Source organism: Anarhichas minor, unplaced genomic scaffold (genome assembly GCF_050575085.1).
Source record: "Anarhichas minor isolate MPS153535 unplaced genomic scaffold, ASM5057508v1 ptg000037l, whole genome shotgun sequence".
Classification (NCBI taxonomy): domain Eukaryota; kingdom Metazoa; phylum Chordata; class Actinopteri; order Perciformes; family Anarhichadidae; genus Anarhichas; species Anarhichas minor.
Window position 1 is genome coordinate 2,120,999 of NW_027466483.1, and position 16,031 is coordinate 2,137,029.

Here is a 16,031-nt window from a genome sequence, read left to right on the forward strand (position 1 = left end):
AAATTGATTTGTGGATAAAAGAAACACCTGTAGATGTACTGCACTTCACTTTATTGTCAGAAATCAACTCTATACAATGTAATCCATGTGCTGCAGTGTCCTATCTAAGAAATGTTCAGAGCATTTGCCACTCTCTGCACAGCTACAGGTACTCGTGTGTCCAGCTTCAGGATAAATTCCTCCAAAAACAAAAATGTTTTTTTCAGATGATAGAGGGCCAACACAACACCCATGGCCAATGAACCGTCTGCGTCTTCATTGTCCACCATCATTTTTTGTCCATCCACTGCTACAAAAACATCTGTGCCGTCACTCGGGGGCTTGCCATCGCTGCTGCTCAGGACAATTGTGGGTGTTGGGCTTAGTGGTTCCTGAAACAAAACATTTGAAAGTTAAAGCTGTATTCTGTAATGTTTAAAGATCAAAGCTTTCTGATATGCTTAGTTGCACATAAAATGCTAGTTTGTTGAGATTAGATGTCATATTTTTGAAATTGCTTAATTTTCTGAAAATATATTTCCCTTTTTTAAATAAACAAATTCAAGTTGCCCCCACAAACACAAATGACTAACCTTATCTATTGCAAAGAGCTGTGATGCATTTTCTTTGAAGACCGATGGTATGAGGAGTATGGCTGCATTCACCAACAGGCCTGCAAATGACAAATCATGTTTCAATAAATGTCACAATTCTGATTCTGCAAAGTTTTGAGACTATCATACCAATTTCCTCAGGAGTGTTGATTTGGATAACAGTATCTAGGTAAACGTCAAGTCAACTTTTTAAAGCACTTCTACACAAAACACAGTATATGGGATATTCTAAAAGGCTTAAAGGGAAAATGGATCAATGAGGCAAGAAAAAGTATTTAACGTTGATTAATAGTTTTAAAGTTATTTATTGGTTTGAAATTATTTGGCTACTTGTAAAACCATCTTGTTGTACATGTGTTATATATTAGATAAAACACTCACCAAGATTGGAATAGAGAAGCAGGTGAATTCTTTTAAGACCTCTGCAGTAGAGTGTTGTTGAATATAGTGTCTTCTGTACTCTCTGGAGGCATTGGCGAATGATGACCAAGTTAGGCCTCATCTTTTAGCACTCCTGCTTCATTGTTGCAATATGGTGGCTCGTACTTCTTTCGTCGTCCCCAGCATCCATTGCATCTGTTTGCTAAGTAATAAACAATGACACAATTAGGACTGAGCTGGAGCATGAAGTATGAAGCATAAAATTCAGTTTAGCATTACTCTTTTAGTCAATGAGAAAATACTTACATATCCAGATCCATAACTTTCCTTCAGAAAAGGGAAGTTGAGCAGGACAGACTTAAAGAGCTGCACATACTGAATATGAGACGGATACCTGTAAGTTTTCAAAAGGAACAAAACACAAGGCGTTATACAAGATTAACATTCCAGATCAGCTCAATAAACAGAGATACCTAACTCAAATGATCAGAAAGAGCAGGTAAAGGTCTGCAAATGTGTAGTTTGTCATCATGATGCATAGTTTTCACTATGGCATACAGACCTAAAACTTGATTAACAAGGAAACTTGTTTTACAGGCAGATAACATGTCATTACTGTTATCTGTAATCAATAATGTGTATTTACACAACATTCAGGAATTACTTTACGGTCCACATAATTTATATAATCACAAAATGTGGCACATAGTATACAGCTTCCTTCAGTTTTTACAGCTCACTAAGCTCTGCGTGGATCAGCACAGCTGTGTCTGACGGCAGCCACAACGCCGCTCCCTCTCTCTCGCTCGCCCACTCACTCACATCTCTGGTTTACCGTTAGCCAAAACACTAGCGGTGCCTAAAATTATCAAGACTGATCTCCATCAGTTGCTAACGCAGCTTTCTGACCTTAACTTGTAAGCTACAGTTACAAACACACGTTTATTTACTGTCTTACCCCACCAGACAGCTCAGCTGTCGGCCGCTGACAGTCAAACATGGAGTCCGAAGCAGCTCTAACCGAAGGGCATTTTTTAACGTTAGCTCTCAACAATTGGAAATACTCCGTTGACTAGCAAGCACAAAATGGTAGCGTTTTCAATCGTGGGCAGTTAGCTAACATAACATTGCATTGAGTTAACTGCGCATGTAGCAATGGCATCATTTTTTAATTGGTAAAAAAGTTTTAATAAAGAATATTTGATAGCTAAAGTAATTAGATAGTTCACATCTAGACATACAGTAACATTAACCCGTGTTAGTTAATCAGCTAACGCTAATGACATTTTACATATATTTCACAGGCAGAAGCATAGCACCTTAGCTAAATTACGGTTAAATATATTTTCGCGCGCTATCTAGGCTAACGATTTAATGTTAGCTAGCTAACTAGCGTTAGCTTCAGCCAACTAGCTAGCAGACAAGCAAAGGCAATTAACTAACGGTCAAGTTACCGTTAGAAAACGAAATACATGCGAAATGAACTCATAACGGTTTCAACAACCTAAGGATTGTTGAAACTAAAAGTCTAACATTACCTCAAAATCCACAAATATATATATGCGGCATCCACAAAACGAGGGAAATATGGCGCTTCCAGCCAAGCTACAGGCACCAATACTATATATTCGATGTAGACTAGCTTATTCAGACACTCGAATAACAGATGGCTGTGACATGATAAAAAAGAGCAATAATTTGCCTGTAATAACCAAGCTTCCAACACTTACCTTAGACCGACCACTGTTAGTTGCGGGCGACTGGTTTGAAAAGACGTTGGTCTGGTCAGTCAGAGAGATGGACGACTGTCACTTGGAAGTAGGCGGGGCGGACACATATCTCATGATCGTGATTGGTGGTTTATGTTGTCATTCATGACTTTCCCCTTAGAATTTTCTGGAACACAGCTATTAATATATGTGTATATATGTGTATATATATATACTATACAGTCACTTTTATATATATATATAGATATATATATATATATATATATATATATGTATATATATATATATATATATATATGTATATATATATATATATATATATATATATATATGTATATATATGTATATATATATATATATATATATACGTATCACTCATAAAGTGCTAACTACCCCACACCCAGATCATGGCAAGATAGTTTTTTTTCTAATTTATCCCATCCCCCACGATTCAACAACTCAAACATGAATTAAGAACCCTTTAATATCCCAAAGAACCATTTAATACCCCAAAGAACCATATGAAAAACATGTAGAACCATCCAATAGATAAAATGGTTCTTCAGTAGGGGATGGTTCTTCGTGGAACCACACGGCCTTTTAAAGAACCATTTAAGAACCTTTTTTTTTCTGTGTGTACCTGTCTGTTAAAGGAGAAGCTTCTTGCAGTAGCCAGGTGCTTGTAACCTAACACAAACTATTACACTACCAACAAGAACTAGTACAAATAAGAATGGGCTAAGATCATCAAAATGTATTGATCAATTCTTCACAAATACCCCTGAACCACTGCTCTAAAGCAGTATCAGTAGTTCTTGGTTTCAGCCATCACAATTTAATAGCACAAGGAAAACTAAAGTCCCTAAAGCAGCCTGTAGGATTACACACAAAAGGTCATACAAGCACTTCCAAGAATAATCTTTTATGGAGGATGTAAAGAATGCTAACTGGTCAATAGTGTGTCAAGAGGAGGACCCAGATTTGGCACTCAGTATATTCATGAAATTATTCATGGAAATTGCTAATAAACATGCACCATTGAAAATAACTACTGGAAAAGGCAAAATCTGCCCCATGGGTCAGTAGAGTTTTAAAAACACGTATGGTGCAACGAAATGTGGCAAAAGAAGCGTCTGAAACATCTGGCTTACTGTCTGATAGGAAAATGTGCTGTAAATTAAGAAATCATGTAACTAAACTGAACAGAGGGAAAAAGAGAGTATTACCAGAGTAAAATTAATGACTCAAAGAATGACGGAAAGAAACTATGGAAAATTATGAATGAAATAATGGGTAAGTCATTACATCAAGCAAAGCCTAACATAATAAACAATGGTACTTTCCTAACCAAACCAGTAGAGATTGCCAATTACTTCAATGAGTAAAGTTGATAATCTCAGAAAGAACTTGACACCCACTGATGGCTCCTCCTCATGCACACTAATTGAGAATTATATGATGAAGGATAAAAACTGCCCATTTGATTTTGTGCAGGTTACTTCCCCTGACTTTGAGAGAATGTTGTTGTCTCTGCCAACTGATAAACTGGCTGGTATAGACCATCTACCGTAAATTCCGGACTATAGAGCGCACCTGCTAATTTTTAAAAGAAAAAAGAAATTGTACATAAATAAGCCGCACTTGTCTATAAGCCGCAGGTGTCCCCGTTGAAACATGAGATATTAACGCGGCAAGATGTTACAGGAAAGATTTTTTTAAACTTTTAATTAAATAAATGCCGGTAACATCCACAACTACATACATACCGCAAATGCTTTTTTTTCAGAACAGTGCTTTTAACAGTACTAAAGTTGTCTTCTTCAGTATTGGAATTGAACAGCCTGAAGGTCTGTAATTATTTCGTCACACATTTTCTCGGCGAAAATACAGGAACCTACCAGCAAAAGTCATTGATCACTATCGCCATCGTCCTCCTGTGCACTAAAACCATTGAAGTCCTCTTCTTCAGTGTCGGAATTAAACAGCCTCAGAATTGCTTCGTTGCACTCACTCTCTCTTTCATTTGCGCTCTCAATGTCACTTTCCTCCCGAGGCAAATCCGCCCTTGAGCTTGCGCTGTCCTCCTCATCTCGCAGCAGTCCAGCCTTTCGGAACCCGTTGGTGATGGTGGATTCTTTGACACTGCTCCACGCTGTTAGGATCCACTGGCAGACTTGAGAAAAAGTTGCTCTTCGCATGCGGCCAGTTTTTGTAAAGGATTTCTCGCCGCTCGTCATCCAAGCCTCCCACTGAACTCGGAGTGCCACCTTAAATGAACGGTTCACACTAATGTCGAGGGGCTGCAAATACTTTGTTGTGCCCCCAGGAATCACAGCTGGAATTGAGTTTGTCGTCTTGATGGCTGCTTTCACAGAATCTGTTATATGGGCCCTCATGCTGTCCAAAACAAGCAATGCCTTTTTTCGGTGAAAAAATCCCCCCGGTCGCTTCCCGTCACATTCATTCAGCCATTCCTTCATTAGGCTTTCTATCATCCACCCTTTCTTGTTGACTTTCACGGCGATTCCTTTCGGGAATTTTTCTTTTGGCATTGTCATCCGCTTAAAAATCACCATGGGTGGAAGCTTTAGTCCGGATGCTGTGCAGCTCAGAACACAAGTGAAATGCATTCTCTCATGGCCAGTTGTTTTCAGCGTGACGGACGATTCACCTTTTTTGTTAACAGTCCTAGTGAGAGGTAGGTCAAACGTCAAAGGTACTTCATCCATATTTATGATGTCGTCTGGTCCAATGGCATTTTCGGCTATCTTTCTTTGAGTGAATTCGCTGACGTTTGTAATTTTTTCCTTGAAGTCGGGAGGGAGTTGCCGACACATAGTCGTCCGTGCCCTAATTGACAGGCCTTTTCGTTGCATAAATCTGAAACACCAAGATGGTCCACCTCTAAAATCTTCAATATTCTTTTCGGTGGCGATTGTTTTAGCTTTCAGTCGGATCTGCACGGTGGAACACCTCGGCCGTCTGCTCTCTGTGTGTTCACCCAGTCTTCAAGAACGTTTTCAAGTTCGGGCCATCTGCTTTTCTTGCCTCTGAAAGCTTTTGTCGTCTTTTTGCAGCGAGTCAGTTCTTCATGCTGCCGTCTCCAGCGTCTCACCATCGATTCATTGATGCCGAGCGTACGTGCAGCAGCTCTATTTCCTTCTTCGACAGCCAGACGGATCTCTTTTAACTTGAAAGCCGCATCATATGCATTTCTTCGTGTCTTTTCCATGATGAGGGTGCGTGCACTAAGCGCAAAATGGGTGATCTGAAGAATTAAGTGTGACTGAGTTTGCCGAAACAGTTTCATTGGTCCACTGTGACCTGTTCGGTAATTTCATTGGTCTGATATGACGAGGTTAAATGTGTTGGCGGCAAAGCTAGTTAGCCTATGAAAATCCATCAATTAGCCGCTTCGTTGTAAAAGCCGCAGTCTCAAAGCGTGTGAAAAAAAGTAGCGGCTTATATGCCGGAATTTACGGTAGATTCTAGATGGTAAACTGTTGCGATTTGCTTCTGATCATGTATCTATTCCAATACGTTACATCTTCAACAAATGCTTAATGTACGGTGTATGCCCAAAGGTCTGGAAAGTGGCGAAGGTCATTCCAATACCAAAGGACAATAAATCAGCCTTGACATGTATAAATAGTCGTCCAATTAGTATACTCCCCATTTTGATCAAATTATTAGAGAAAATCGTTTTCAAACAAATGCAGGATTATTTTATTCGGAATAAACTCATTACTAGTTCCCAGCATGCATAGACAGAGTCACTCAACAGCAACTGGCCTTGCCTAGCTAACTGATGACTGCCTGATACAGATGGACAATAAGAAAATGGTCGGCACAGTCCTGCTTGACTTCAGTGCTGCATTTGATGTAATAGACCATGATATTATGATTACTGAACTTGAAAGTTATGGATTCAGCATTATGGCACTCTCTTGGATGGTCAGTTGTCTTTCTGAGAGATCGCAGAGTCTTTTATAATGGTAGCTTATCAGACTGTAGACACAGGTTCCACAAGGAAGTTGCTTAGGCCCCTTATGCCGTGTTCACACCAAAATCGAATGATTTGCGCCGCGTATTCGCGCCGCCGGTCTCGCCGGGCACTATTTGTGTTCATTCGCGTGAATGACGTGAATCGCGCTGGAAGCGGCGGAGAGGGGGCGTGGCTTATCGCCCTGAAAGCCGTTCAACTGTCCGCCATTAACCATGGAAAAAATAACCTATTTCTGCTTAGTACGTGTTGTGGACTAAACACCGTCATGTCTGGTTCATAACATTGTCCAGAGGAGCTCCATGGATTGTATCGAGCTGTATTCACTGTGTCTAGCAAGCCACACGTTGCTGTTTACTACAGCTGTATGAACACAAAATAAACTGATTTGGCTGTGATTTAACGGCAATATACCGACAAAAAGGGACTCCGAAATAACTACGTAATGATGCCAATTTGTAGGCTACTTGTCTTCTCAATGGAGCTCTGATGGATCGGTGCTAGGCTATGCTAACATTGTAGCAGCTCCACCAACACTCAGAATAACGTCATGTAGACGTAAATACGGCAGCGTCTATTCATTGTTTGTACCATATGGTTTACACACACACATTTATACACATAGTTTGGTCCGGTCTCTATTGATATGAGGTATCGTAGAGCTCTGGGTGAACACAGACGGCTACAGTATTTATTTCCTGATTCAACAACGGCAGGAAGTCAGTGATGACAGGGGGAGCATCTCAACGCTGATAGGCTATCGCGCCACAGCATCACGACATTTTTTTGCCGAAGTTCAAAAATTTCAACTCACGTGTTTGGGGACGATTGAAGCGAATTCGCATCAATCATGCCGCGCATTTGCGTCAATTGCGCCGGGCCATCGCAAATTTGCGTCACTCCAGTCTCATCGCGTCTGTGCATAGACTTTGTATGTAATCTACTCGCGCGAATAATTCGTGCCGCGTTTGGTGTGAACGCACCATTACTCTTTTCTATTTTCACAAATTATCTCCCTTTGTCAATTAAGAATGCCAAAATGGTAATGTATGAGTAGTGGGGAACGCTCCTCAGAGAAGGAAGTGTAGGGTTGTGAATGCAGCACTCAGGCTAGGCTCCCCCCCCCCCCAATTAGTGCCAGCATTCAAAAGGCACCTGTGGTCCTGGCCTCACTCCTTTTTGGCCCCTGTCCTGGTGCTGTGGTGAGTTTCAGACATATTCCTCCTCTTGTTGCCATCTGACTACTTACCCCTTGTTTGAGGTGGTAAGTAGTCACAATCTTAACTTGTATTATTTTGCAGCATGGTGTGCCCTTTTAATCTCTGTTTATCATTTGTAGGTTCACCTGCTGCTGTTTTGCTGCCTCCGTTTTGTCTGCTTGTTTTGCCTCCATTTTACTTGTTTTGCATGTTTTGGTGGTTTTGATGATTTTCATTGAATCCTTTAATAAATATTATGTTCATTTTTACAAAACACGTCTTTGTCTAAATATCGTGAATGAATCTGTGTGCCCTTAATAACTTCTAAACCATATATTAAGTTTGTTAAGTTTATATTTCCCGGGGTGCAAGTCCCCAGGTGGCGTTGTTGGTTCCCTTTAATTTCGGCAAGTTACATTCGCAGATGACACGACACTGTACTGTATAGTACTGCTTCAAACAAACAGGAATTTTGACGGCATTGTCACTAAAATGGGAAGGGGCATAGCTATGACTAGAAAGTGCTTTGCTTATTTAACCCTATTATTTATCAGGTGTTACAGTCCTTGGTCCTTGGTCTTTTGTCACCTGCTATACTGTCCATTCATATTGTCAGCAGCAGCTAAGAAGGACATAAATAAACTACAACTGGTTCAAAACCGAGCTGCCAGATTAGCACTCCAGTGTTCAATGAGAACTAATACAGCGTATATGCACTCTCGTCTGTCATGGTTCTCAGTGGAAATTAAACTTCACTATAGTCTTCTCATGTTTTTCAGAAACGTAGTATTTATAAATTTTCTGAGATACTGAATTTGGGATTTTCCTTAGTTGTCAGTTATAATCATCAAAATTATAAGAAATAAACATTTGAAATATATCAGTCTGTGTGTAATGAATGAATATAATAGACAAGTTTCACTTTTTGAATGGAATTAGTGAAATAAATCAACTTTTTGATGATATTCTAATTATATGACCAGCACCTGTACATCCTAGTCTTTGACTGCACTATGTATCTGACTGTACTATTTTTTTTAATTTTTATTCTGACTGTACTATTTTTAACTGTTTTCACGTCATGTTTTGCACATTTTGTATGTATTACGTTTTGTCCTTTCTGTGAACCCCAGGAAGATTAGCGGCCGCTAAAGCGTCAGCTAATGGGGATCCAGTTAATATACTAAACTTCCACTGCTTGTATTCAACCACTGGGTACTTAAAGGCACAGTGTGTGGCATTTAGGGGGATCCATTGGCAGAAATGGAATATAATATGAATGTTTGTTTTCTTCAGTGTCTAATCATCTGAAAATATGAATTGTGTTTTTGTTACCTTAGAATGAGCCGTTTATATCTCCATACAGGTCCTGTTCTCGGAGCCGGCTGCCATGTTGCTATAGTAGCCAAGAACCGACAAACCAAACACTGGCTCTAAACAGGGCTATTCACATTTTCACATCAGCCACACAGGAGACCAGTGGTTTTCAACCCGCACAGAAAAATGTCTTTGAGTGGTTAGCAGTTCCACCAAAGAGACATATATCAGTCACAGGGGACATTTTTCTGCACAACCAGTACTTCTGCTTTAGACACTTTAAGTACATTTCACTAACGATATGTCTGTAACTGGACTTTTAATGGTAAAGTTTTTTTTTACATTGCTTTGCTTTAGTACTCTTAAGTAAATGATCTGAAGTTCTTAGATGAAGTTCTTAAGGCCCAAATGTTGGGAATAAAGAGAGTACAAGAGCTCGCTACGAAAAGTAAAGCATTATAATTCCTATACACCCCACGTAATCGTGAGCCAGGACATGCAGGACTACCTCTAAGGGAGTCAGCTGATGTAGTATAAAGGGTGGATGCTGGTGTGGATGGACGAGTCAAACAAACATGACATTTACCCAGTAAACCAAAGTCAACCTTGACTCATTGTACCTTAACTTTGTGACATAACTTACATACTTATTTCAACCCAAACCCCGTCATTTTCTAAACCAAGTAGTTTTGTTGCCTAAACGCTGAAGATGCGTGCACTGATAGCTCATGTTACTGAACATTCGTAGAAATTAACAAGTCATTTTTTTATGAGCTATCATACGACCTGTTGTATGAAGATATGTTGACACATTATACCAGTTTAGGGTATTTATTTAGTTTTTGTGCATACCCATCATTTATACATCTGGTCTTCCATCTTTGCATTTGTCCCTCTGATTTACACAGAAAGAATGATCACTGTTTTGTTCGATTGCAAAGTAAAACATAGTCATGTTAATTAATTCTGATCATTTAAAAATGTTCACAGTTGTTGAATTAAATAAGTAACTTTAATGACAGCTGATGGGGTTGAGGACGGACAGTGAATATATAGTGAGGTATCCAGATCCATGAGACCCTGAAGGATGCTGCAGTTTGTGACTTCTGTTCATTTATTGTCCAATGTGTTCTTCTCTTAGCTGGATTCCCTCTAATTCAGGGTCATATTGGAATCTGGGCATGGGTATGTGTGTGTGTGCATATTTGCAAACAGCATTTGCTGTTGATAATTGATTTGCATAAAATGCAGGCAGGATGTCCTAAGGTGCCTTCCCATCTCATGTGGTGCATTGTGGGTCAGTGAAGTCATGGGATTTATTATTTCAGCTCCACAGAGAAAATGGGAAAAGGCCAGTGAATGTCAGCAGAGACTTCTGGAGCTTACATGATTGGAAAGTCCCCAGACTGGTGGCCAGGTCTTTGAAATATGACTGATTATCAATGAAGCAAATGAACCACACAGTGCTGCCTCGCAAAGACAAAGCATTTAAAACAGTTTGCCCAACCGTTTAAACAACCGCATTATGAGTTGTGACATCTTCTGAAAATGTGACAGTTAAGCATCAGTCTGGTCATATTCTATATATACCTTTTAGCAGTGGCGGGCCGTCAGGGCCTGCAAGGCCTTCTCTGCTGGCCTAGACAGAATCACAAAGTTACATCTATTTTATAATTTAATAATTTTTCTTAAATACACTACATGTATTATAATTTATAAAAATATTTCCCCATTATCTTATTTTCTCATTGCACAGCTACTGTCTTCCTCAGTTGCTCTGCTTCCAGTGCAGCTTGTTTTAAGTAGAGCTTTTATCCAATCAGATTTCACCTCTGTGTCTCTAGGTAAGAACAGAGGCCCGAGGCCTGCAGACTCACAAGTGAATCCCTTTGCAGTTTAAGTGAATGGGGACGATATTGTTGATTGTCATAGTGTTCAACCAATCAGATCTTTAGTTTGACATGTCAGAGCCTGCTAGCTGGCCTACAACTACGTGATTGGTCAGTGGGCTAGCGTGACTGTTGTGAAGCTGAAGCTAGCTAGCAGAACTTAGTATTAGTAGTAAGAGTTCAAGTTGAAAGATATGTAAGAAGTTATGACATTGACATGACATTTTTAGCGTTTTGCTTGGTGTAGATTCTTTTTTTTTTTACCTAGCTTTGTTTTTTTAACACTCAATGGCTGAAGAAGCATAAACAGATTTCTCAAGAAGGACATTTCAGGAAAAGCTGGACAGGGTCGGTCAACCCCACACCTAGCAGCCCTGAACCTGCATGGAAAAGGATTTGTACAAACGGTATTTCAGCATCGGAGAAGCATTGCACAGTTTATGGCAATTTACAGTTTACGTTTTATTTGCAACTGAGCTCTTGGTGTTTGGAGCTGTTTGGAGCTACGCTAACCAAGGCAGCAAGACGACACCATAGCAGGGCAGGACACTTACAAGCTACGGTGCTTTTGAAAGCTTTTGGAGAGACCCGAGTGGATCTACAACTCAACAAACACGTTCGCAGGAGGACCTCTGACTGGAACTGAACTGAACCGATGTTCTGTACGACCGCGGTATTAAACTCTTTAATAACAAAGAAAGGAGGATGGACTTTGTCTTTAAGTGAACAGCAGCTTTGGTAAGTGAACTGCTTTTGTGTTTTACATCTGCAGTAACGTTACTGCTGTGTTCATTTGTCTATGGTGTTGTTTTTATGATATGGTTAATATTGTTCCCTCTGATGTGAATAATATTTGAATGGCTCATGTTCTTTAGTGTGCGGTGGAATACGTGTTTTAGCGCCAATCAATCGATGTGTCATGCTTTGTTGTCATATACAGTGGGTACGGAAAGTATTCAGACCCCTTTAAATTTTTCACTCTTTGTTTCATTGCAGCCATTTGCTAAAATCAAAAAAGTTCATATTATTTCTCATTACTCAGCACCCCATCTTGACAGAAAAAAACAGAAATGTAGACATTTTTGCAAATTTATTAAAAAAGAAAAACTGAAATATCACATGGTCATAAGTATTCAGACCCTTTGCTGTGACACTCATATTTAACTCGCATGCTGTCCATTTCTTCTGATCCTCCTTGAGATGGTTCTACTCCTTCATTGGAGTCCAGCTGTGTTTAATTAAACTGATTGGACTTGATTAGGAAAGGCACACACCTGTCTATATAAGACCTTACAGCTCACAGTGCATGTCAGAGCAAATGAGAATCATGAGGTCGAAGGAACTGCCCAAGGAGCTCAGAGACAGAATTGTGGCAAGGCACAGATCTGGCCAAGGTTACAAAAGAATTTCTGCAGCACTCAAGGTTCCTAAGAGCACAGTGGCCTCCATAATCCTTAAATGGAAGAAGTTTGGGACGACCAGAACTCTTCCTAGACCTGGCCGTCCAGCCAAACTGAGCAATCGTGGAAGAAGAGCCTTGGTGAGAGAGGTAAAGAAGAACCCAAAGATCACTGTGGCTGAGCTCCAGAGATACAGTAGGGAGATGGGAGAAAGTTCCACAAAGTCAACTATCACTGCAGCCCTCCACCAGTCGGGGCTTTATGGCAGAGTGGCCCGACGGAAGCCTTTCCTCAGTGCAAGACGTATGAAAGCCCGCATAGAGTTTGCCAAAAAACACATGGACTCCCAGACTATGAGAAATAAGATTCTCTGGTCTGATGAGACCAAGATTGAACTTTTTGGCGTTAATTCTAAGCGGTATGTGTGGAGAAAACCAGGCACTGCTCATCACCTGCCCAATACAATCTCAACAGTGAAACATGGTGGTGGCAGCATCATGCTATGGGGGTGTTTTTCAGCTGCAGGGACAGGATGACTGGTTGCAATTGAAGGAAAGATGAATGCGGCCAAGTACAGAGATATCCTGGAAGAAAACCTCTTCCAGAGTGCTCTGGGCCGAAGGTTCACCTTCCAACAAGACAATGACCCTAAGCACACAGCTAAAATAACAAAGGAGTGGCTTCGGAACAACTCTGTGACCATTCTTGACTGGCCCAGCCAGAGCCCTGACCTAAACCCAATTGAGCATCTCTGGAGAGACCTGAAAATGGCTGTTCACCATCCAACCTGACGGAACTGGAGAGGATCTGCAAGGAAGAATGGCAGAGGATCCCCAAATCCAGGTGTGAAAAACTTGTTGCATCATTCCCAAGAAGACTCATGGCTGTACTAGCTCAAAAGGGTGCTTCTACTCAATACTGAGCAAAGGGTCTGAATACTTATGACCATGTTATATTTCAGTTTTTCTTTTTTAATAAATTTGCAAAAATTTCTACATTTCTGTTTTTTTCTGTCAAGATGGGGTGCTGAGTGTACATTAATGAGAAATAAAATGAATTTTTTTGATTTTAGTGACTGGCTGCAATGAAACAAAGAGTGAAAAATTTAAAGGGGTCTGAATACTTTCCGTACCCACTGTAAATATATGTGACTGGTTGTTGTGAGTTTGTTCTTGTTATTGTGTTAATTACATTGATTCTGACTTGTCCGTTAATGACGAAGCATCCCGTCATCGCGGTGTTGGGGTCGGACATTTGTTTCTCTGTTTGGGGTTTTGTTTTGTTTTACAAAGCAAGAATTATGGTCTGGAGAAATGGGGATTGTGTGGTGATTGCTTTAGCCCTGTTTGAATCGGTAGAGAACAGCCAAACGCTGCGGGGAGAGTGTAGCGTGTTTGCTGCTGTTCTTTTCCGATAAGCTAGTTTAGCGTTGCGTGTATAATGTTTTTCTTCCGGGGTCGGAGTGTCAGACAGCTGTCTGTTACGTCATGTGGGTTGCCAGTTTGAGCAAAGTCCACCGAAAACATTATATTTCCCACAATTTAAGCTTATGCATTTTCCAAATGCACTAGTATTATTCCAACGTATTGTTCGGTTCGTAAGCCTCGTACCGAACGGTTTAATACGAATACGTGTATTATTACACCAATAGAAACAAATAATAACCATAGCTGTGGCTTTATTAGGAGATGGAACTGTAGTCGGACAGCATTGAAGGCCCAGGTAAGTGACCATATTTGGACTGCGGAGGAGTGACGTAGAGACGCCAATCAAGTTTTGGGGATGTTTTATCTCTGGTTATATCAATCTTTATACCATACCTCCTCAGAGGGATGTTTGTTTGTTCGTTGTATTTGTAATTTCTGTATTCAGTTTGTCACAGTTGCACTACCTCCAAGCGACACGCAAATTAATGTAATATCCTGTATATCCCAACTTTTTGGAGGTAGTCCTGTTCCCTCTCTCTCTGTCTAAAGTATTTGCAAAATCAATTAAAAGATCACAATCACAAGGTAGCCCCACCCTAAAGCATACCCTGCTTTATGGTCTATTTTACTCTAAATCTACTCTTAACTTTTCAACACCAGAGGTTGCCGCCTGTTGCATAGCAAACATATAATAAGTGTATCTACTACTCTGTGTGTATCAAAGCCTGATGTTGCTACGTCTTGCCCCTCAAATGCAGACTGGCCAATCAACGACAAGCTCTGACCAGGGTCGACAATTATCCGGCTTTACGCCATAGACTCTCGTACAATCGTTTCAGTTTTTGTCATATTCAGGCTGGTTTTGTGGATTGCGAGCTAGTCATGTCTAAACCCAACCCTGTAGCTTAGTTGTGAAAATAACCTTCATTGGAAGTTTTATTTTGAAAAGACACTATGCATGTAAAGAGCAGGAACTGACCAGGCTGGTCTCATGCAGCATTGCAGTAAATTGTAGATATTTCACCAATTTTTTTGTATGTTATTCACGTACACTGGAACGAGAAAGTATAAAGACCGCAAAAACACACAAACACAAAAAAAGGTGTATGGGTCCAACAAACAGCCAGAAGACCCCAGTTCGTTCCTCATGTGAGACGAGAAGTCAATGTTGATGTTTGTGTCCCGTAACTTGTGTACTTCAGTAATGCCACTTCCGTGGTTATTTTAACCCCAACGACTATCTATTCCTAAATCTAACTAAGTGGTTTTGTTGCCTAAACCTAACTAAGTATTTGACAATCTATTACTAAACCTAACCAAGTAGTTTTGTTGCCTTAACATAACTCAGTTTCCTGTGAAGACAGAAGTTTGCTTTGAAAAGACTGTATGCATGTAACGAGCGGAAACTGATATGTGTTGCTGACTTTCGTAGGAAAACGTACGAAAAATGAAGAGTAACTTTTCGTAGGATATCATACGAACCGCTGTATGAGGAAACTTTTCCCTGACACTAGACAGGAACATAGAGCGTTATAGATTGAAGTTTAGTGCCACAGAGCGTCGGTATTTGTAGAGTTGGGAGAGAGAAAGTGTTGGCAGGGCAAACCTGCAGTGATGCAGTCAATTCTATCAGTGACTAACACAATGCAGTCACCACTGTGTGCATTATGTCTATTGAAGCTTCTCTTGAGCCCTCCTCCTGCAGTATTTCTCTGCCAACCGGCCCTCGGTGTAATTGGAACAAATGGTTTATTAATACGTTTTGATACCAATCAGGTCAAACGACCTTGGCAGCGTGGAGAAGGAGAGGCCGGTGGCAGCACCGGAGCGTACATTAAGGGGATGGCAGCAGGCATTACTCTCAGCCACTGTATGCTGATCCCAGACCTGCAGCTCAGTTAATAATGTGGAGGCGACACACTTTCCATCACTCCTAATAGAGATATTGCCATAGTCCTGCCACTGCCAGGGCCTGCAGAGCCAATGGAAAATAGATGGCGCCTGCAATCTTCATCTCTCCTTCCTCTCGTCTGTGTGGGGACTTCTCTTCCACAAATGTCTGTCCACTCACTCCGGAGTCACATTCATTTCA

At 40.6% G+C, this 16,031-nt stretch overlaps 1 long non-coding RNA gene across 2 annotated transcripts; it reads right to left on the minus strand.

Annotated features, from left to right (window-relative positions):
* Positions 1–623: 623 nt before the first annotated feature.
* On the minus strand, positions 624–2,875 carry LOC142966315 (uncharacterized). Of its 2 annotated transcripts, XR_012957832.1 has the most exons (4): positions 2,705–2,875; positions 1,281–1,368; positions 975–1,176; positions 624–652 (listed from the first exon to the last, which is right to left on the minus strand). It is a non-coding gene; the product is annotated as an uncharacterized LOC142966315 (long non-coding RNA). The 2 variants fall into 2 exon arrangements; XR_012957831.1 differs by lacking the exon at positions 2,705–2,875 and having other exon boundaries at positions 1,281–1,624.
* Positions 2,876–16,031: the final 13,156 nt, after the last annotated feature.